Source organism: Calidris pugnax, unplaced genomic scaffold (genome assembly GCF_001431845.1).
Source record: "Calidris pugnax isolate Ruff unplaced genomic scaffold, ASM143184v1 scaffold8, whole genome shotgun sequence".
NCBI classification, from domain to species: Eukaryota; Metazoa; Chordata; class Aves; order Charadriiformes; family Scolopacidae; genus Calidris; species Calidris pugnax.
In genome coordinates, this window is record NW_015090830.1 from 19,313,570 (window position 1) to 19,336,644 (window position 23,075).

General features: G+C 42.2%; 1 protein-coding gene across 1 annotated transcript in view; it reads left to right on the forward strand.

Moving 5' to 3' along the window:
• Positions 1-16,781: 16,781 nt before the first annotated feature.
• The window catches only part of LOC106887409 (phosphatase and actin regulator 1), a 179,964-nt gene continuing 173,670 nt past the window's right edge, over positions 16,782-23,075 (forward strand). The window contains exon 1 of the mRNA XM_014940906.1: positions 16,782-16,859. The gene's annotated coding sequence lies outside the window, so the exon portion shown is untranslated. The remainder of the gene's footprint in view (positions 16,860-23,075) is intronic.

Below are 23,075 nucleotides of genomic sequence, written 5' to 3' on the forward strand. Positions count from 1 at the left end.
AGGGAGAATTTTCTTCTCTCTCCCTCTCTAGTTAGGATTAAAAAATATCCTAAAAGGGGTTCATCATCTTGCTTTCCTACCCCTTTTTTGCCCCCCTCCTCTTTTCTGCCACATTGCCCTCAGTCAGACTCTCAGGCGTGCAGCTGGCTGTCATCAGAGAGCTCAGATGATTCCAATAGCAATGCCAAAACTAAGAGCTGAAAAACTTGGGACACCCCCCAAAAGACACTTAAACTTCCTGAGGTATTTTTAAATGAAATTTGCCATGCTTTCTATTCGCCCTTTGGAGTTTGAGATGTGAGGGCTCACATTTTCAGGACTATCCATATAGTTCCAAGGGCTAAGGCTTTGTTTTCTGTACTTCCTTTTTTTTTTTTTTTTTTTTTGTTTTTTTTTTTTTTTTTTCTCAATAAAAGCTGGTCCTGATGTATTCACCTGGTTGCATGAGCTGGGACCTCCAGAGAGCTGACAGGTCCTGGGAGAGTCACACAAGAGCTGCAGCTTGGCTGCACTGGGCATCTGGAGAAATGCAAGTCCCCGCACACCCAGACCCTCTCCGTGTCTGTACCTCGGTGTTCAACCAGAACCTTGGATTCCTGTTAAGAGACACTGACATCACTTATGGCCCAAAAGAAGTGACCCTCAATAGTATCTCACTTTTGTTGAGTGACAGATCTTTAGATATATCATCTAAAATCATAAATTATCATTAAGATCTTTAGATAAATTATTCACAGCATAATTGTTCTTATTATTAGGCTTAAACTCCCTGTGAACTTGCCAGATTTTTAGAAGGCAAAAGCTATTTCCTGACAGGCAGAGCTTGTAGTTCTTTGGTATCTGCTAGGGGGCAACATCTGTTAAATAATATCATCCTTTTCTGTGTGACTAATGCTGAGATCTGTAATAGCGAGACAGTGAGGAGGTGTGTGTAATAATTACAGAATTTCTGTGCTTGTAGGGGGTAAACAATAACCCCAAGATGTGTAGAACATGAAAGAACAGCAAAGGCAAGAGATCCTGCTTGTATTTAGATGAGAAGATGCTAGCTTACAGCATCACATAGGTATTCATCTGGCAGATACATGCACAGGCAAGTATTTAACTCCGTCCTACAGAGTGCAAACAGACAATGCAGGTTAGTCAAATTCTACACAAATGTAGTCTCCATACCACAGGCATTGCAGTAAATGCTACTGTGGTGCTGCTGCTGCTACTTGGGGAAGTCTGGTGACTAAATAGCTAAGTCTTTTGCAGAAATTCACTCTCTTTGTCCTGGGTCTTGTAGACATTTGAAGGTGTAAAATCATTTGTTCTAGTGATTAAAGTAGGACACCAGAAAACACCTGTTCTGTGCAAGTAAAAAGGTGTTTCCTGTTTATTGACCAAGCCATAGAGAGAAAGAGGATTTGTACCCAGGTTTAACACAAGCGTAGGTCTGATCACAAATTTAAGATCAAAGAAATAAAAAAGACTGCAAGTCTCCACAATTCATAAACTGTATACACAGCGGGGCGCAACAGATGCGTGTTAGGTAATGTAGTTAGTTTTCTATCTTTATTAGCATCTCCTGACTCTTACCTTATGCCAAGCTTATTCTTACATTCGGGTGATTGTAGCAGTTACAGGATGTCATATTACCTTCCTGCTCATGCTGAGCTCGAATGCATTTCACTTAGGAGAAACTCATAGATGAGAAATTTCTTTGAAGTCATTAGATAGCATTGCTGTTATAATACATGATCATTTATGAAATTTGGGAACACAGATTCACGTATTTGTTCTAGGACATGCTCACATGCTGGCAGATGGTTAGTATACCCACCGGGAACATATATTTTATGAGCACCAAACTGGATTTGCAAGAAAGAAAGAAATTCACCATGGAAATAATTCAAGAGAGAAATGGTAGAAATAATTCAGTTTCTTTTATTAAAAAACATTTATCACCACCATATCCTTTTAAAACTAATATACAAGTGTGGGTGCATTTAGCAGAGCATGAATTTTATAAAAGGCAAAACAGGCACAGACATAAGTGAGTTCTTTTACTTACCCAAGTAGTCCAATTGAATTCTTTCAGGATATGGGCCCTGGGGAGTGTGATGAGTGGTTTAATTAGTTTTAAACCATCATATTTAATCAAGCACTGTGCATTTTTAAACTGCTACATTCATTCTACTTCTAGGAAGGCTGGTTCAGATCTTTTTATCATTAGTAGTTTATGAGAGTTTGGAGCTCTAGATTCAGTGTGAAACAAATCTATTTAATTCACATCTCTGCGCTCTAAAAGAAATGATTATTCTCAAAGTCAAACCTTAGACTTAAACTCAACTTACAAGATGGAAGAGCCATTGGACATTTATGAGCTAAAATTTTAATTGGGATATGGTTCATCTGCAAAGCAGCCAGAGTTCATTCCATTTATCCCTATGATAAGAAGCTCCAAAAGGCATATGTGATATAACAGCAGGCAAAAAATAAAGGAGATATACCCATAACAATTAATTTCATTTTGCTGAACAAATATTTGAGTCAGAGCTGTTTTGGGATAACTGAAATGTTTGGTTTACATTTTTATAACTTAATTCATTGAGCAATTATCAAAGCAAAATAATGACATCTTAGCCTGTTACAGTAGTACTAAATCAGCTTTGATCAATTTAAAGTGAAGAAAAGAGAAGGATAAAGGCTCTCGCTGTGTTGTGATTTTTTATTAAATGCAAAGGAGAAGACAAATTACAGTTTTCACGACATTCTGTGTGGAAGCAACGTGCTTGCAAGCAAAGAAGCCGGTTTGGGCAGGCTTGAGCTTTGCTGATGCTATAAAGCCAGAGGGGCGAAGTCTGATTCTTATTTGGGCACAGGGACTCTGCTAGAGGCTCTCTACCACCCTTCCTGCCGGGTGCTAAGAGGATCCAGAGCAGGTTCTGTGTCGAAGATTAGACTGCAGCTGTGTGGGGACAAGTAGGCGAGAGCTCCTGCAGACCTGCTGGCTTCCTTCCTTGGATTCAGCCCTCCTGTGCCCCATCCCTTGGGGCAGCTCTGGGGTCCTGGAAATAATCTCTTATTGAAAGGATCTGGACGAGTCATGTTTCTTAGTGCCTCTGTTGTGCTGGTCACAGATTGAAGAAAATGGATTAGACATTTGAGGTCAGTTTTGATATTCTCCTCTTTTTTAGCAAGCCTGGAGTTAATCTTAAAAATCACTTAATCTGTCTTTTTCACAAAAGATTTTTATAGTGGATTCCAGGAAGAGTCTTTCAGAGAAGTCTCTCCTTGTTAAACGAGTGCCATGAAATTTTGAAGCATGGGATCTTATGGTTTTAAAAAGTGGTTTTTTTTTTCTTCATATTTATAACAATTCGAAAAAGCGAATTAGTTTTAAAGAGTCTGCACTGTGTGTAAGAGAAAACAAGAGTCAACTGTTTTTCTTTACCTGATAGCATCTCCATGCCTAAGTACCTTGAAATGATGTATGGTTAGCAGCCTTCAGTCTTTATTAATTGCAGGGGTAGCGTTATGACAAAACGTAGAAGTTCTGGCACTCTATAGCCTCTTTAAGTAGCCCTAGTGCAAGCACAGTCCTTCCCTTAAAAAGTTTACAATCTAAATAGGTGAGAGGGTTAAGGAGATGAAGGGAAGTGCTTGCTGAGGGAAAGGTAAAGTGACTTGCACAAAGTCACCCAACTCATTTATAACAGAGCTAAAAGTGTAGTTCTCGGTGCCCTCAGAACTAGGTGGGGTTTTTCGAGCCAGTGACAGATTTAAGGTTTGCTGTCTCGCAGTCCCTCTGATCTAGTCTCAGGATTCATAACATTGCACTAAAATTTATAGTTATTGCTTCTACCCCTGGAAGGACTTAAGGTATCAGATCTGAAAACTGCCAGAGCCTTATATATGGGGAAGCTGTACTGGGTCACTTTTAGGTGCCTCTAAAATTGTATCAGTCAATTCTCTACCTAGGACATAAAATAGAATGAGTCATTTCCCCCAAAAAAACTGTGAAGCCACTTTATGTTTTCTGTATATGTGAAATATCCAGTACATGATGGTATGCCTGTGGGCAAAATGTTTTACTGACTTTTGTAAAAAGAAATACACAGTTAAAGCATCCCAGGTTCATGACTTCATGATAGACTAGCGAGAGGCTCTCCAGCAAAATGGTTTCTTTCTTTCTACCTGCAAATGCTGATTCATCAGAATTACAACGTTCTTTGGAAAGAATTCAAAACAGACAAGAAATTACAATGTTCTTTGGAGAGAATTCAAAACAGACAAGAAAGCAAGCAAACTTCTACTGGAAATCTCTCTGGTTTCTTGGCATCCTCCAGGAGTGTGGAGCACTGGCCGTGCTGGTTCCCCAGCTCCCAAGCAGACACCTCCTCTGTGAGTACCACTTGCTCAGGCCACAGGTTGTCCTCTCAGCTAAGGACAGGGATGAAGAGCACGCAGGAGAGGAGTGGACCCCTTGACCCACCTGACAGGAGGAAAAGGGGTGTCACTTGCCTATATATGTATCTGTAGACAAGGTGATATAGATGTGTGCACCAAAATTCTGCCTTGTGATCTTTCTTTTTTTTTTTACCTGAGTTGCCTGCATTCACTAATGCAGAACACCTTTAATGCTGCTTTTTGGTGGAGAATTGGGGTTTGGGAGAATGAAATACTGTTTTGTTTTTCTTTTCTTTCATGGCACAACAAAAGTATACATAAGAAACCTCCATAAGTTGAAATTACCTTTCCCTCCCTGCCCCCCCTCAGAGCCCATCTCAGTGATATATTTACACGGTAGAAAAAAGAGATGATACTCCAATATTCCTCACTCAGATGCAATTCTGGTAAGTGTTGGCTAGGGGAAGATTTTCAGCGTGAAAGATGCCCAGCAGTAGGAAGGTCTGGGACTTGCTGTCAACCAGAACAATGCAGACTTCCGAAGAACCCAAAGTCTCCAGGGTAAGGCCCAGATGTTTGATGCTAGCTGTAGAAGGAGGCTTTGCTGAAATACAGGCACTGTGGAGCACAGCTATGAAGTGGTTTGTCCTAATGAGCCTATCTGGAGTCCTGACGAAAAGACCACAGAGGCTTGCTGAGACTAAGGCTACAGCTTGCAGTGCTGTAGAGATTTCAAGATCAAAAAAAATGTGTTTGCTACTGCTGTGAGCTCTCCATCCCCTGCTATGGAGGTACTTTTACCTCTCTTCTTTCTTAACTGGACCATCTACCTTCTGCCTCTCTGAGGCATTGTATAGAACCAGAAGCCTTTTTGATGTGGTTTTCTTTGTAGTCCTTTAATTTTATTTCTTTCTGAATGAAAATGTAGAGGCATTTTTTTTTTGCTTTATATATTTTTCCTCCCCCAGGTACTGTGGTGTGATAGTTTTCTGTTTCATGGTTTTGGCAATCACCTTGGAGTATGCATCCCTTCTGCTGTTAAAAAACCAAATCTGTTTTATTAGAAACAAAGTGATCTTGTGGCAATGAGTACAGAAATTCATAAGGCTGAAGTTCTGCAGTGAGGGAAGGGAGGTGGCTCTTCGGGTTGACATGGCTGCAGAAGCAACCTCATTGAGTACAGAGCTCCAGGTTTTTAGTAGTGAATGTATAGAAGAGGATGGAGATTGGCAGCTGGGCCCATAAACTCATTCATGTTTTGCTAAAAGAACAAATAACCCACTACCCTTCTTTGATTTTTAAGTGTTTCTTAGAGGCTTCTCTAAAGGATTTGAGAGTCTGTTTTCCTGTAGTGGCTGGATGTGAGTATTTGTGTCAAGGTTGCCAGGCAAGATCCTTCTCTAAGACAAGACCTCAAAGGCCAAAGTCCTTATGTTTGTGGTCAGAGATGTACAGAATTCCTGTTTAAAAAAGCAGTAACATCTCAAATTCTTGTTTTGATTTATTTGCCTGGTTGGTTGGTTTGCTTTGACTTCCCTCTTGCCCTTAATGATTGTGGTTGTTTTCTTTGGTCACAGACAGATTTAACCTGGGATAGTTGATGCGCAAGGAGCTTTGATCTGTTCTGTAGCAGCTACTGGTGCATCACACGGTTCTGCATTGTGTGAAACCCCCCTTCAGAGTAGAATCAAATCCTATTGAGATCCCTGCAGGGAGGTTCCTACAGCATCTCCTTGCACCTCCTGTGGAGGTGTGACCTTTTTTCATTGACAATTTGGGAATTGTTTGTATTTGTTGTCATTGATTTGTGACATACTAAACATCAGCTCTTTAGCTGAATTTAGCTGAGTGGCTTTTTTTTGTGTGTGTGAGAGTTCAATTTAGGTTTGGATTTCTTGTTTGATTTCTTGGAATAAATTTAAGAAACTGAAAACCTAGTGTTACCAATAACAGAACAATTTCTTTTTTTTTGGAGCGGGAACATTATTTCTTTGAATTTGACATTAGAGACGCAAAAAGGCTGCTAATTGTCAGGATATAGAAGGCAAGATGGTCTCATTGCATTGTAAAGGTAGCTTTATGAACAAATTGTGCATATCGATCAAGTTAGCTTGGATATTTTCCCAACTGTTGTGCTAATCATGAGGGTGATCCTTGATGTGATAAGCACAGGCCCACTGATGCTGGAGCAGTAAACACTTTTTCAAAAGAGTCACAGTAGTAGGCTTTGGATTGTGCTCGGTTTGGTTGTACATAGCAGAGAAGGGAAGTTGGGTGGCTTTCAGTACTTGAACAAGGGTCCACAGAATCATCAAATCATAGAATAGTTTGCGTTGGGAGGGACCTGTAAAGGTCATCTAGTCTAACCACCCTGCAGTAAGCAGGGATGTCTTCAACTAGATCCTGTTGCTCAGAGCCCCATCTAACCTGACCTTGAATGTTTCCAGGGATGGGGCTTCTTTCACCTTTCTGGGCAATCTGTTCCAGTATTTCACCACCCTCATTGTAAAAAATGTCTTCCTTCTATCTAGTCTGAATCTTCCCTCTTTTAGTTTGAACCATTAGCCCTTGTATATCACTACAGGCCTTGCTAAAAAGTCTGTACCCATCTTTCTTGTAAGTTCCTTTAAGTATTGAAAGGCTGCAATTGCGTTTCCCTGGAACCTTCTCTTCTCCAGGCTGAACAACCCCAACTCTCTCACCCTGTCATCATAGAAGTATTCCATCCCTCTGATCATTTTTGTGGCCTTCTTCTGGACATGCTCCAATAGGTCCATGTCTTTCCTGTACTGAGGACTTCAGAGCTGGATGCAGTACTCCAGGTGGGGTCTCACTAGAGTGGAGTACAGGGGTAGAATCACCTCCCTCGACCTGCTGGCTACGCTTCTTTTGATGCAGCCCAGGATCTGGTTGGCCTTCTGGGCTGTGAGTGCACATTCCTGGTTCTTGTCCAGCTTTTCATCCACCAGTACCTCCAGTCCTTCTTAACAGAGGGTATGTCAATCCCTTCATCCCCCAGCCTGTATTCATACTGGGGGTTTATGCAACTTGAGAGTGTGACTGCATATCTCAAAGATCTACAGACCAAAGGGGAACATGTTGGAGCAGGACAAAAGAGGAACTTCATCTCCCATTAGTTCAGTGAGGTTTCCCAAAGCAGTAGTCTGTGTCCTAGACATGGTCCACAAATACGTAGGAGGAAATAATTTCTTTCTAAAGTTGATACCTCCAGCATGGATTGCATCATCTACCTTGTATTTATCTTAAGTGAGCTCTTGGTATTGTGTCAGGGGTTTGTATTTACTGGGGAAAAAATTGTCTGGGTTCTTTCAAACATTACTTTTGAAGCATACAAATGTTTTTTTTCATTAACTGTGCAAGTACTCCAGTCTGTGCTCTCTCAAACGTTAAATAAGAGAATAAAAGCATTTCTCTGAAAAGTTAGAAAGCAGAGATGTATTAAAATGCCACAGTAGGAACTCACTTTGGATCTTCTTTCTAAAAGATCAAAAGTTTAATTTTCTCCTCAGTACTGGCAATTGCTGGTTCAGCCTCTTCCACCTGTTGTCTCAAGGTTTACTCTCTTTTTAAACCTTTTGTTTCCATCTTTTTCACAACCCATGGCACATAACTGAGCATTTTTTAAAATTATTATTAGTTTTTATGTCCTATGGTAATTTAATGAAGTCTTAATAGTTTCCTACTTTTTCTTCTTTGCTCATATGGTAAATTATTGTAAGTGGCTGTGTGATTATTCATTTCATAGACAAGTCTTTCAGATGGCCCTTTGGTGGGTGTTGCGATGAAAAGTGTCTGATGTTATAGTGAATGTAGGGAAGATTAATTATGAGCGTGTTACTGTTTTTTCTTAGGCATGATCCCTACAGTTTCAGAGGTGCATAAACTGAAAATAGCAAGGCCTGTACTAGGAGATTGATGGAATTGAAGCTGAGTAAGATGGCAGAGGAGCCCTCAGGCTTATCTCAAAACCCCACCTCCCTCCCTTCCCCTTCTGCGTATGGATTCATGCCTGGGATCAGCCCCAGGCTGTGGAATTAGCCTGTGAGTCAAATCCACACCTCCTGAATTCTGGAATTCAGATCCAGCCTTTCAGGTTTGTTTGTGACAACGAACTCGGCCAGTGCAGCACTCGATTGCGTTTCCATTGGTTACATCTATTCCAAAAGCAGGACATTGCCACAGACTGGCTTTCCAAAATCTCCCTTTTGTAGTGCTCAGATGCCTATTTTTGTCCAGTTAATGGCTGCTGGCTTTTGGTACTGGAAAAAAAGAAGCTTCTGTTCATGAATTTGCCAGAAAGGAGAAAAAGAAATTGTTTGCATAAACATTTCTCACCAGCAATCTGGATGTCCCTAAGTACTTTCATTGTTTAAGAAGCTTAAAGTGGTTGGAGTGAAGCATCTTCTGCACGTGTCTTCTGACAATCTTCTTAAGTGGTGGGTCAGAAAAGATTATTCCTTTGGTCTCTTTCAGGCCTTAAAAACAGAGAATAATAATTTCTAAGGCATTCCAGCTCTGTGAAACACTGACCCTCTCAGTGTTCACAGCTCTTTGTCAGGTTGCTCAGGCCACAATTCACAAGCACTTAATTCTCCCCAGGGGCATGAGATGTATGCAGGCACTGAATATTAAGAGTTTGCCTGAGTGCCATACTGAGCACAGAACTTAAAGCCTGTATTTGGAGATATTTTTGTCTCTGCAGCATAAGCCCTCAGGAATGAGCTCTTTCTCTAACAGACAAGGCTGTGTGCTTCACAGACATGTGTTTCGTGAAGCTCTTTTCCCTGATCTTGCCTGGTATAGAAGTTGCCCTATATGCAATCAGGGTGTGAGGGAAGACCTAGGGAAATACAGATCAGTTAGTCTAACCTCAGTTCCTGGAAAAAATACAGAGAAGATTATACTGGATACTATTGAAAGGATTTTAACGAATAATGCAGTCATCAGTCACAATCACCATGGGTTCACAAAAGGAAAGTCCTGTTTAATTGATTTGATACCCTTCTACAATAGGGTCACCTGCCTAGTAGGTGAAGAGAAGGTGGCAGATGTAGTTTTCTGGATTTTAGTAAGGCTTTTGATACTGTCCCTCACAGCATCCTTATGGACAACTTGTCCAACTGTGGGATGAGCAGGTTCGCAGTGCACTGGATGAAGAACTGGTAGAACAGCAGAGCTCAAAGGGTTGTGGTGAGTGGGGCTACGTCTGGCTGGTGGCCAGTCACCGGTGGTGTTCCTCAGGGCTCAGTTCTAGGGCCAGTGCTGTTCAATATATTTATCAACCATCTGGGTGCGGGAGTTGAATGCACCATTAGCAAGTTTGCTGATGATATCAAACTGGGACAGGAGGGCTCTCTTGAGGGACAGGAGGCCTTGCAGAAGAATCTAGATAGACCGGAACGGTGGGCTATGAATAATGGGATGAAATTTAACACATTCAAATGTCGGATTCTGCACCTGGGATGGAGTAACACTGGGCACAAGTATAAATTGGGAGAAGAGTGGCTGGCAAGCAGCCCTGCAGAAAGGGATCTGGGGGTACTTGGTTGACAGCAGGCTCAATAGGCGTCAGCAGTGTGCCCTGGCAGCCAAGGGGGCAAACTGCATCCTGGGGGGCATCAAACACAGCATCACCAGCCAGTGAAAAGAAATTATTATCCTGCTGTATTTAGTGTTGCTGCGGCCTCACCTTGAGTACTGTGTGACCGTGTTGCTCTCTCCAGCTTCCTGAGGAGGGGAAGCAGGGAGGGAGGTGCTCATCTCTTCTCTCTGGGATCCAGTGACAGGACACGTGGGAATGGATGGACAACTTGTCCAACTGTGGGATGAGCAGGTTCGCAGTGCACTGGATGAAGAACTGGTAGAACAGCAGAGCTCAAAGGGTTGTGGTGAGTGGGGCTACATCTGGCTGGTGGCCAGTCACCGGTGGTGTTCCTCAGGGCTCAGTTCTAGGGCCAGTGCTGTTCAATATATTTATCAACCATCTGGATGCGGGAGTTGAATGCACCATTAGCAAGTTTGCTGATGATATCAAACTGGGACAGGAGGGCTCTCTTGAGGGACAGGAGGCCTTGCAGAAGAATCTAGATAGACCGGAACGGTGGGCTATGAATAATGGGATGAAATTTAACACATTCAAATGTCGGATTCTGCACCTGGGATGGAGTAACACTGGGCACAAGTATAAATTGGGAGAAGAGTGGCTGGCAAGCAGCCCTGCAGAAAGGGATCTGGGGGTACTTGGTTGACAGCAGGCTCAATAGGCGTCAGCAGTGTGCCCTGGCAGCCAAGGGGGCAAACTGCATCCTGGGGGGCATCAAACACAGCATCACCAGCCAGTGAAAAGAAATTATTATCCTGCTGTATTTAGTGTTGCTGCGGCCTCACCTTGAGTACTGTGTGACCGTGTTGCTCTCTCCAGCTTCCTGAGGAGGGGAAGCAGGGAGGGAGGTGCTCATCTCTTCTCTCTGGGATCCAGTGACAGGACACGTGGGAATGGTTCAAATCTGCGCCAGGGGAGGTTTATACTGGACATTAGGAAGCATTTGTTTACTGCAAGGGTGGTAGCACTGGGACAGGCTTTCTGGAGAGGTGGATGATGCCCCAAGCCTGTCAGTGTTTAAGAGGCATTTGGACAATGCCGTTAACGACATACTTTAACTTGGTCAGCCCTGAATTGGTCAGGCAGTTGGACTAGGTGATCGCAGGAGGGCTCTCTTGAGGGACAGGAGGCCTTGCAGAAGAATCTAGATAGACCGGAACGGTGGGCTATGAATAATGGGATGAAATTTAACACATTCAAATGTCGGATTCTGCACCTGGGATGGAGTAACACTGGGCACAAGTATAAATTGGGAGAAGAGTGGCTGGCAAGCAGCCCTGCAGAAAGGGATCTGGGGGTACTTGGTTGACAGCAGGCTCAATAGGCGTCAGCAGTGTGCCCTGGCAGCCAAGGGGGCAAACTGCATCCTGGGGGGCATCAAACACAGCATCACCAGCCAGTGAAAAGAAATTATTATCCTGCTGTATTTAGTGTTGCTGCGGCCTCACCTTGAGTACTGTGTGACCGTGTTGCTCTCTCCAGCTTCCTGAGGAGGGGAAGCAGGGAGGGAGGTGCTCATCTCTTCTCTCTGGGATCCAGTGACAGGACACGTGGGAATGGTTCAAATCTGCGCCAGGGGAGGTTTATACTGGACATTAGGAAGCATTTGTTTACTGCAAGGGTGGTAGCACTGGGACAGGCTTTCTGGAGAGGTGGATGATGCCCCAAGCCTGTCAGTGTTTAAGAGGCATTTGGACAATGCCGTTAACGACATACTTTAACTTGGTCAGCCCTGAATTGGTCAGGCAGTTGGACTAGGTGATCGTTGTCGATCCCTTCCAACTGAAACATTCTATTCTAATACTAGGAATAGCATGTAAGTCTATTTTGTTTGACTTCAGGGGAGCTGCATTAGGGAAAAAAAGGGCCCTGCATGATACTTTCTCTACTCTGTATTGGCCATTCGTTTCCCGTTCTCACCTGTTCCCAGAACTTTGTGTTCTGGAGGAGGCTGTTTTCACCTGGGTTATACTGCCACTATCCAAAAAAGCACCTCTGTTCAGCTGCTTTGTTTTATCCTTGATCCCATTTAAGACCTCTCTTGTTTAATATGCAGCAAGTTCTAAAAATACACGTATCTTGAAAGGATGTGAGAGATATGGCTGTTTGTGAAAACCACCAGTACTGGCATTTCAGATGACCCCTGCATCCACCTCCACGTCAAAGCCAGATAATAACTTCGTCATGGTAATCCTGCTTTGCCATTCTCTCTCTCTCTCTCTCACTCACTACTTTGACAGCCTAAAATTCAGTGGAACTACGTGCAAGCTAAGGTGAGAGAATTTAACCCAGGTTTTTGCATAGGCAGATCCAGACCTGCAATGAGACAAGAACAAATTAGTCTGGTCTATATTTAGATTTACTGTTAGGGTAATGTGGATTTTCTTGAACTTCTTCTCATTACAAACAGCTTTAGATAAGCATCCTAGAGTTTTTTAAGAAACGTTTTCAGCAAAGACAATGTGCAAGTCAGTAGATCTACAAAGTGTTAAATTTGGCTCCCAGGTGCTGGCTGGAATTCCTAGGTGTGGTATGGAGATAACCACAGAACAATGAATTCTCCCTGTGGCTCAAACTACTCTTCTACCATTGCTTTTAGATTTGACCTTGAAGCCAAGTCTCATCATGTTTGCTTCTTCCTCCTGTTCTTTCCGAATGCCACTTGTGAGACTACAGCCTGTCTTTTTATAGCAGCTGACAGAGCTATTGGTCACATTTGACGCCCCTCTCTCAAAGGATACTGAGGACCAGCAATTTTCATTCTCCTCCTTTTGTTATGGCTCTGGCTACAGCATCCAGATTGATTGGATGGGGGAGACTCATATATCGTCAAGCCAAGCAACTCTGCCTGTACTTTTGCCCTAGTATAGCTGTCTGTGTATTAAAAAGGATGTCATGGGCATTTACAGTTGAACTATGTACTTATTCCTCACGTAGACACATAGTCATTTCTCTTCTCCCAGAATAATGTGGTCCTTCAATATAGCGAGAGCTACTGCCTGCCTCATCGGGAAGGATTTGGACCAAGCTTGCATTTTTAAGAACTACTGATACATGCGATAATGAAAGTAACTATTCTAAAAATAAGACTGCTTGTGTAAAGGGTATGTGCCATATGGAATTAATGTTTTGCATGATCTGATGCAGCACGGCATCCAAATGCCTTCTGTACAGTATTGTGTCTCTGAGTGGACAGCTGAAACCGTGTACAGTGCAGGACTGCAGAAAGTTTCATTTGTATTCATTTATCCTACCCCTTGCATGAAGGTCTTTGCTAAATTAGTTGTACTAAAGCAGCATCTAACAGCCAGGTGGGAATGGGGCTACAGTGTGGTAGGTGCTGCACAGGGAACTAGCAAGAAGGGAGCACCACCAAAACCCATTCTAGACACTGGACCTGTAACAGGACTTCAGTAGACGGTCTCCTTAAATGAGAGGTTATTTAGAATGATTTAAGATGCCTGGAGACACGTTACCTGTCGATACTCATTCGATTTTTAGCCCTACCTTTCCCTATGGCTCTAGCCAAATAATTTTACTATCCTACCTCAACGGGCCTATCTGTGAAAGGAGAATTAGTAACATATGACTTTCAAAGGAATGTTGTAAGGATTAATTGGTTACTCTTTCTGTTGAATGTTTTGGAAAATGAAAGATGCCATATAAGTATGGCTATTGTTTCCAAAGCATCTTTGTTTTGTGAGTTTTCTCTGAAATACTGCATTTTTATGCTAGGAATATTTGTATTATGGACTAATTTAAAAAAAAAAAACAAACCAAACACATACATTTAAGTTGCCTGTGTGAAACACTACATAATGTGAGCTATATTAGGAAATTACTCCAAGTATTACAGACAAAAGACTGAATTCAGAAACTCCCTCACTATCTCATAGTCCCCTGAAATGCCTCATTACTTAGCGATACTTAATCGAATTTAATCTGCAGTAAATCTCTCTGTGTCATTAAAATTCTGCTAGGCATTACTTTTACATTATTGCTAGGGAGTTTGAACTAGACAAGGCTTTGGATTTTTTTTTTTTAAACATGTTATACTGAGGAAAGGAAAAATAAAATGGGCTTGCTTCACAGAGATACAGCATTACAAATAAGTCTGTCTAGCAAAACTAGGAGAAAGTATTGCTGTCTCTGTTTCATGTGTACATTCTGCTTGATACCAGATTGTTTTGCCCATTTTCCACTTTGAAACGTCTTAAAGTTGTTGGCTTTTTTTTTTACAATTTTGATGAAATGGGTTTTATTTCTTCATGTTTATCTCCACCATGCAGAAACAAAAGACAGTTGGTTTGGACACTCTGTACTGAGTTCAGTGAACCCGGTGGAGCTGCACCAAGGATGATGGCTGTCCCAAATGTTCAGCCTTTCTGTGTAGAGGACAGCACATGGCTTCACGCTGCACTTTCTCCTGGAACCCCAGCTCCCCCAGTCATGTGAACATGCCAGAATCCTAGCTGTTTGATGAGATTTATTTTTAAAGCGCAGAAAGTAAAACAAAAATAGACCAACCACACATAGTGAATCAAAGTGCAGATGCACAGAGTGCTTGTCTATATTTATTACTGTTTTTAAAATATTAAGATTTAAGATCTGGGGTTGTTTTAGGCCGCACATGATGGAACTGGCAAGAGGAAACATCTGATTCTTGAGTAAATGTTGATCCCCTTAACAAGAGTATGCCTTGCATTTCTAAGCAGTTGTTAAAAGCAGCAAAGTAGATGAGGCTGGAGACTGAAAAATTGAGTTGAGGGGAGAACTTCTACTGGATCATGCAAGCACAGGCCTCTCAAGATGAAACTGGACAACGCTGTGTGTCAGACCACCAAAGATGTTCATGAGATGCCTGTCAGATGTTGCTTTCCTGACTGTTCAGAAATTGCTCAGTACCACTAGTCCATTTGACTTGCTTGTTCAGCCAGTGATTTATAGGGGGCAACTGTGCTACCATCTGCTGTCTTTTTCCCAAGACAGGTAATAGATTTTGATGTAGATCCCCATTGTATGGACTTTACTATGGTTTTAAGCTCCCCTTTTTCTCTTTATTATAAAGGTTCCTGTGCCAAAGTGAGACACAAAGTTAAACAAGTGCTGTGTGTTCCTTCCAGATGTCGATAGTTTTAGGACAGTAAAATCTCAGAAATCAGTATATTCTGTCAGCTTTCTGCTCTAACCCTTTCATACATGCCAGTTTTCATTTGCATTAAAGTCCAACACCAAATCCATCCCATCACTGAGTCCCCTCCCCTGAGTTTGGGGACTTTGCCACAGCAATGAATCCAAATGCTCCTTAAGTGTGGGCAGGGAGGAGGAAGAAATGGCTTGGGCTCGGTTTTAAATCAGACACAAACTCCATGGCTGATCCCACCATGACAAAGACTAAGAGGTCTCTGTGCTACACTTGAATTCATAAAAACCTCCATGCTAATTTTTATTGTGGTCGGTATGATAAAGACTTTCCAGAGCATTATGATGGAGCTGGTATAACCCAAAGTCTCAAAATATTTTTATCAGATTGCTGTGGTCTTTATGAAACCCTGAAATGTTTGCTTAATTTTGAACAACCTTGAACCTTGGAGAAGGCTTGTATGGGGACTTTAATTGGAATTTTAAAGTTTGTACTATTTGTATATTATTAAAAGTTCCGACCCCCAGATCTGATAAGCTCACATTCATAGCTATTCTCTTCTCCCTGGTAGCCATTCCATTGAGGACGTGTTGCAGCCTGTTTCCCTGCTTATTTTCAACTTCAGGTACTACCAGGTTGCTTTGTAACTTAGGTGAGGTTTATACTAGTATATAACAGAGTTTTTCTGTGACAGCAAGCCCTGGGTGAGCGCACCCTGAGAGAGTTACAAGCTGCTAATTGTACAAAGATAGTGGTTCCTTGTCATCCTTTGGTTTTATTTATCTCCCCACCCTGTATGATTTCCAGATCAAAACCCTAAAGAGCCTTAGCACGGTTTGAATCCTCTAATTGTGCTGCTGCAGCCATGTGACTGCCTGGCTGAGTAATTCCCTGCAGAAGGAGACAAACTGCATGTTAAAAAGCTCAACAAATAGTGTTTAAAACACGAACGTGTGGCCCTAGTATCCGATACCCAGGCCACTTTGCCTTTGAAATCTACTACTGCCGCAGCCGCATGGAGGCTTGATTTATGATAGTGAGCTTAATGATCTGAGGGGAAGAGCATGGGTGGGAAGGCAAGGCTAGCTGGACCTTTGGCTTGTTTCTTTTCCCCTTTGATACCCCACTGTCTCCAGAACCAATTTAATCTATCATTTATCAGAACAAATGGTTCCTTGGAGGTCTCGGTGAGGAGGCTGAAATCCCTGCCTCGCAGAGGTAAGGAGCAGTCGCCTTCCCCACCGCCTGGGAGCCTAAATCCGTTCTTGCTGTTCTGCAGTGGTGTAAGACAGAAGGAGAAACAGAGAGCAGCTGGCATAAAACATGCAGGGATCTGCTAAAGACCTTCTTCATTTATAGGTAATATGTGGGAGGAGGGGAAGGGGCAGAGATAAACCCTGATTGTTCCCATTTTACAAAAAGCCTCGTGCTGTTTTCAGGACGGTTAATTGCATTGATTGTTCCGACCTCTGTATCTTCCTTTCATAGGGGAGCTGGTCATTGAATTGTAACTTGTTTTTCGGCTGGCTGGCGGCGGAGGAGAAGGGGCTGTCTGGCACGGCCAGGCTGGAGGGGTGTGTGTGGAGCGTGTGCGTTTTCAGAGCAGAACACTTAGGGAGGCTGGTGCTCGGTTGCTGAAAGCACAGCTGTGGCAGAGCAAGGGAGGGAGCCTGGCAGCAGCCTTGCGATCTCTATCAGGTAGGCAAACATGCAAACCATATGCTTATTCCTGCCTAATTTTATTTCTCCAAGTGGTGGTGTTATTAGCGGGTAGAGCTCGGGTTTGCAAAGTCCTTTTTCCTGCTGGTGGCAGTCAGAGGGGGTTGATGAGAGCAGCTGGGTGTGTTTGCCCAGAAGCCGGTATGTATGAATGAGGAGATCAATAACTGTGCTAAAAATCACTCAGCCATCTGGGATTTACAGACAGAGGATTGACTTGCAAATCCGACTGAAATTGAGATCTGCAGTAACTGCTGAATAACAGCACACGCGGTGGAGGTAGCACAGAAAGTTGTGGAGAAGACCTGAAATGGCCTAGTGGCACTTCTCTCAGCCCACAGTTGCAAAGAATCTCAGGAAAGGGTGAGAAAATGTTGAGGCAGGGGGAAATTGTGTTCTGTTGCTGATATTTTGTAACCCTATTGTTGACATGTGATTTTGAACATACCACAGGATGATAGACAATGCAGCTATATTTTACCAGTACCTGGTGGCTACCAAAACCAGTCTCTCTTACATCTGCATGCAAGCTGGGCAAGCTTGTAACCAAAGGGAAGAGAGGGAGAATGCACATGGAGATAGGAAAAAAGGCTCATTCAGAAAGACAGCAGAAGATGTACTTAGAAATTGAGTTTAGGCTTTGAGTCAGTTTTATGCTTATTCTGTGCTCTGTGATGATGCAAAACTACAGCAGCTGTCAGCCTGCAAAGAGGAGCTAGGGACAAACCCAGATCTGAGACTGGAAAGAAAAAGTGCAGGAACAATCTTCTACCATAGGTGGAGAAGGCAGTGGATTCATAGTCTCTGTAGCACCTTTCGGTATGGATAGGAAGTATGGAAATAGTCTGTCATTCTTTCTCAGTGATAAGTAGTGACACTTGCCCGTTTTACTTCAGATGAAGAAACTGAAGTATGAGAGAGTGTCCTGTGGGTTTCTGGTCAAGCAGTTCTAAAACAGGGCCAGGAATGGAGAGGCTGGTCGCTGACACAGAATCGCGTGTGCTGTTATTCAGCCAGGAATGGAGAGGCTGGTCGCTGACACAGAATGCCGTGGTTACAGCCCTACATAACAGGCAGGTAAATAGATACGTGTTCATGGTATGGAGCAAAATGGATATTCTGCTCTGTATACTTCTCTGCCGTCTTTCCTCATGTACAAATCCAGATGTTGACATTCAGCCATCCATACCCACGCTAGACATCTAAGTAGGAAAATAGTAGCATTTGGAGCCTAGAAAGACTAAACAACTTAGCAGTGTTGAAGAAGTTTAGAAAAGTACTGGAAATTCAAACCAAATTCCCCACTGTAATATGCACTAATCCATTCCAGTAAAGCAAAATAACAACTTTTGTCTTTTAGTATTTCTTTTTCTTGGCAGGGCGTGGTCTGACCTTATGTTAGCTTGGGTAGTTGCATTGTCCTTCTGTGCTGTTGTAGCCTCTAGTTTTAAGAGGTGATTCTAGTATGTATTTTATGGAGTTGCTGTGTAGAAAGCTTCCACATTAGAGAGAGAAAGATTTTGGTGGCAGGTGATGCCATCTCTGAACTACATATAAGCTAGTTTGTAAAGAAATGTGAGAGCAGAGAATAAAATTATTATTAGTCCTTCCTAACAGCGGTATTGCTAACTCTGCTGTGTGTTCAGAGGTTTGTCAGTGTTAACAATATTTGCCAGATCTTTTCCCTGAATTTTTTTCTCAGTGGAGACATTAACAGTAAAAAGGCTTCAGGTAAAACTGTGGTAAGTAGAAGGCATCTTTGTAACTGCAGCTGTCACTGCATGACACAACAGATGTGTAGTGGTGCTGTGACCGAACTCTACTGCCCTTGCTGATGGGTTTGTTAGTGAAGCAACACTTGCTGCACTGGCCTTCCTAAGAAACACTGCTAGGCCTTTGTAGAGTTCATCTCTTTTACTGAAACTGCAACCCTGGTTCTTCTGCTCCCAAAATAGAGACCATGGTGAGTTGAAATTGAGAAGCAGTTGCCCTTGTCTTTTGTTTTGTCTTCTTGGGGTGCAGCTACTGGAGAACATCTCATTTCCTGTGACCTAGACCACTGAATGGCATCACTCTACAGGGGGATCTCCCCAGGTAGACACTTGAGGATATGTTCGTCACTTGCATAATGCTACTCTTCAGTGAAGTTACAGGGCCCATCTGTGTAGTGAAATATGTTCACAGCTATGAAGGAAGCTCTTTAGCTAGTGCTATAGGTGGCCATCAGCATATCACTACAGCATCTTTTGAAGAAGAAAAAAGATTTATTTCACCAATTCCTTACAAACTGTTTCTCCATGCTCCCCACTCCTAGGAGTCAGAATTTGAATGATCTGATACTACTTTCAGCATGGTCACGCTTATTTCCATGCATTACCTCCATTGATGGCAGTAAGAGTTAGGAGTAGACAGCTAGGAAAGCACAGATCAGTTGATTTTCATAAGGATTAGTCAGTCAAACTGAAGATGAAACTGTTAATCTCTAAGTAACTGTCATGGTTCATTGGGTAAGTGATCTTCACATGAGAACTTTTCCAAGGAAACTAACTGTGGTACATGACTAATGAAAAGAATGGTCCAAAAAGTTGATTAAAAGAAAAATTCTGTCTCAACAGAAGCTAGAATCTGATAAATCAGATTGAGAAACAAAATTTATTCATTTTTGCCTTGATCTTCAAGCAGTAGACTGTATTAGGTACGTGAGTAAAGTCCAGAGTTCTCAAACATTCTAAGCCTATGACTATCAGAGAGTGGAGCAGAAGGTGTCTTTAGCATTTTTAACAGGCTATCAAGCTGGTAAAAGAGCAAATGTGCCTGTTAGAAAGTCTGTGGTTCAGTATTAACCTGAGAGGGTAAAAAAAAAAAAGAAGCCAACAAAAAAAACCCCACAAACCAAACAAAAAACCCAAAACAAACCCAAACCCCAGAAAAATCTGTGCAGAGCTGTATTTATAAAGTAGAATGAGTAGAGGAGTTACAGAATCCACTTACAGGTAAAGCACAGAGCAAATCATAGCTGTAGCTCTGACTCTGACCAGCATTGCAGTATTTCTGCCTCTTGAGTAACTCTTGTTTCACCCAGTCTTGGTCCGATAGGGGTATATAAAATGTGAGAAATGGCAAAATGTACCTGGTTTTCTAGTACTCTTAACCAGTTGTCAGATCTCCGTAGATTCACCATGTTGACAATTTAAGAGAATGCTAGGAACTCTTTTGAGTGCAGCTATAGTGAAAAAAACCTCTTGTTTGCAGGAAGTGAGAGACAAGTCCTCTTTAATAGTTGTTTGCCACATAGCGGAAGCCCACTCTATGAAATAAGTAATATTGAAAATAATTTTTGTCACACTTTGAGTTGTTTCAGAACAGTGAAACAGGAAAAAGTCCCATGTGCTTGCTCAGTTTTTGCTCAGTACCAAAGCAAATCAAGCATTACTCTCAATTTTTCATGCTGTTTTTCTCAATCTAGTTTTTTAGGGATCTTCAATTTGAGTTAGACAGCTTTTCCCAAAATTCTTTTCCAACATACCAAAATTCAGTTTTGAGTAAACCAACGCTGCTTAGCATCACAGGATAATTTAGGTCAGAAGGGACTTCAGGATGTCAAATCACCCAATTTAATGTTAAAATGGTGCTCCATTTTGTGTAAAAGCAGGCAAGACTGAATTCTTTGGAAAATTTACACTGTAGGTTTTTAAAGCTGTAGAAGAAATTTGGAAGATTCCCTGTGAAGAGGGACTTTCTGCAAAAACGTTGGGGTTTTTTGTTTTGTTTTGTTTTTTGTTTTTTTTTTTAAACTTACAGAGTGGGAAGCTCAGTTTTGCTGAGTACTGCAAGTCCAGACATTCCTAGAGAAATGATGTATTTCCAAAATACTTCACCTTTTTTGGATGTAATGGCAGGCTGGGCTGAGAGCTGTACTTTCCATGGTGTATTTTGCCCTCAGGCACTCAGGTCTGACTGTTCAAGTGTGAATCCAACACAAAATGTTTTGAAGCGTGTAGCATTTGTCTTTTTGATAGTTTACGTACACTCAGAAATGTACTGGGAAAACACTTAAAAACCGAAAAGCAAAACCCCTTTAATATCCTGCTGGAAAATGGTGGTCAGGAGGAGCCCTCAGAGCCTGAATGGATTTGACATCAACTCGGAGCCTTTCCAGGAATGAAAGGGATCTACTTCTGGAGCCAGTGCAATTTACACAGGGGATGAGTCTGTCTCCCCTTGTACCTTACCCAACTTTTGCTTACTGTGATGGAATGAACTAAAACTTGAAACTTGTAGAGCAACATTCCCACTAATAGAAAGATCTGCAGATTAATCAGGCTGTGGTACTTAACATTAAATCTTGCTTATTATAATTGACTGTTATGTCATGCTAATGAGATTTCTTTCAGTTTTAGTGCCTGCATGCTGCTGATCCAGACAGCTAAGAGTTCTGGTATTATTTTATGTTAAACTATGCCTTACTGGCTGTTCTTTCTTTTTTTTGCAGGGGGGGAAAAGGTAAATCAGGAAAAGTAGATGACTTCTCTGTTGAATACTTTATATGTATCTGAAATGAATAGGAGAGGTGTGTGTTTAAGCATATGAGGTTTCTGAGGCATCTTAGTTTTAATTAACAAAGACCAATCAGATCTTGAAAATAGTGTCTTATCTTTGTTAAATATCCAAAATTAAAAAAAGTGGCTGGGAATAAGGATTAGGGGGATGGGAAGGGAGGAGGTGTTGGGAGGATCACATTTTTAGAGAAGGAAAAAAAAACAACCCAGCAGTGGCTTTTCTTCTTTCATTTCTGCTACTGTAAGCAGTTATACAGAGTAGAGTCAAAAGATCCCAGTGATACAATGATATAACTAGCCAAATGTACTTTCTTTATTTCCCAAAGGCCAGGCTAATCTGCTCACTGGAGACCTGACCCAGATGAGAGTTACATCTCCCGGGGAAAACTTCAGGTCTTGAAATAAGCATGGAAGGAAGGCTGGTGGAATCCTTAGCATTGAGGGGCCAGTCAGGACTGCCATTGCTCGCAAGGCGTGACCACCCATACTTTGAATTTACCTGTTTTGCTCTAATTTTTCCTGGATGTAATCTAACTTCTCACCTCACAGGGAGAAAATGACCCAGGGAGGTTTCGTCTGTACAGGCATGTTTGTGCTTAGGGTATGAAGTGAACATAGTTCTTTGAGGAGAGAGATGGATGTCCAGATGACTTTTTTTTATTACTCAGATCTCAATTGAGAGTAAATGGTATAGCCATGCTGAACTCGATAGATTTATGTTATCTTGCACTAGCAGTGTGTCTAGCTAATTAGCATGGTGTTCTGCTTGTTTATCTCAGTGTGAAAGAAGCTTTGTCCCATTCAGAAGCCACGTAGACGCGGTAGCTCCAAGGCCTGAGTATATAGTAATGAGCAGCAGGAGTGACGAACCTCCATTTAAGAAACCTCTTCTAGGCCTGAGGTGGGGCCTTTCTCCCTTCTGCCAAATCTGCAACCCATCTGCAGAGGTAAATAAGTGCTGGTGTCCTTATCAGTTATTTACAGATGCCTTAAATAGCAGAAGCAATGAGAGGCATTCAGTTTGGATGCCATAGTGTTGAACAGCGATCTGTTGGGTTTTTTTGCTTTAAAAAAAAATAAAAAAATAAAATAAAGAAAACCCACCACCACCGACCTAGAGTGGGCCCTGACGAACTGGCAGGCTAAGGAGGGCAAGGAGTGCCAGCAGTTACAGGGGCAAGAACATGAGATATTTCTTGCAGGGATCAAACCAGTTTGAAGGAACCATGTTTTGATTCTCTGCTAGTCTTCCTTGTGGTCTTCCCAGAAACTTCTTACCAAGTGAACACTTACCAAGTGAACAGGCTGCCCTAAGGGTTGGACTGCAAAGCGAGGGCAGCAAATTCATACTCGGATGGGGCAGAGGCTGTGCTGTATGCCAGACTCTTAGTTAGATCAGGATTGTGTCCGTCCCTCACGTAGGGTGCCCAGGGATTTGTTTTGTAGAAGTGATTAACTGCCAATCAGCCCTGCACGTGTTCATCTTTTTATTTCTGATGCATAACTTTTCAGGAGAACAGCGCTGGGTTTTTTCACAGCCATTAAAATTGACTTGTTGTTTTCAGCTCTTGGAGACCTCAGCGTCATTTTGGAGTGTCTTTGACCTGTTTTGTATCTGAGCTTTCTTGCTTACAAG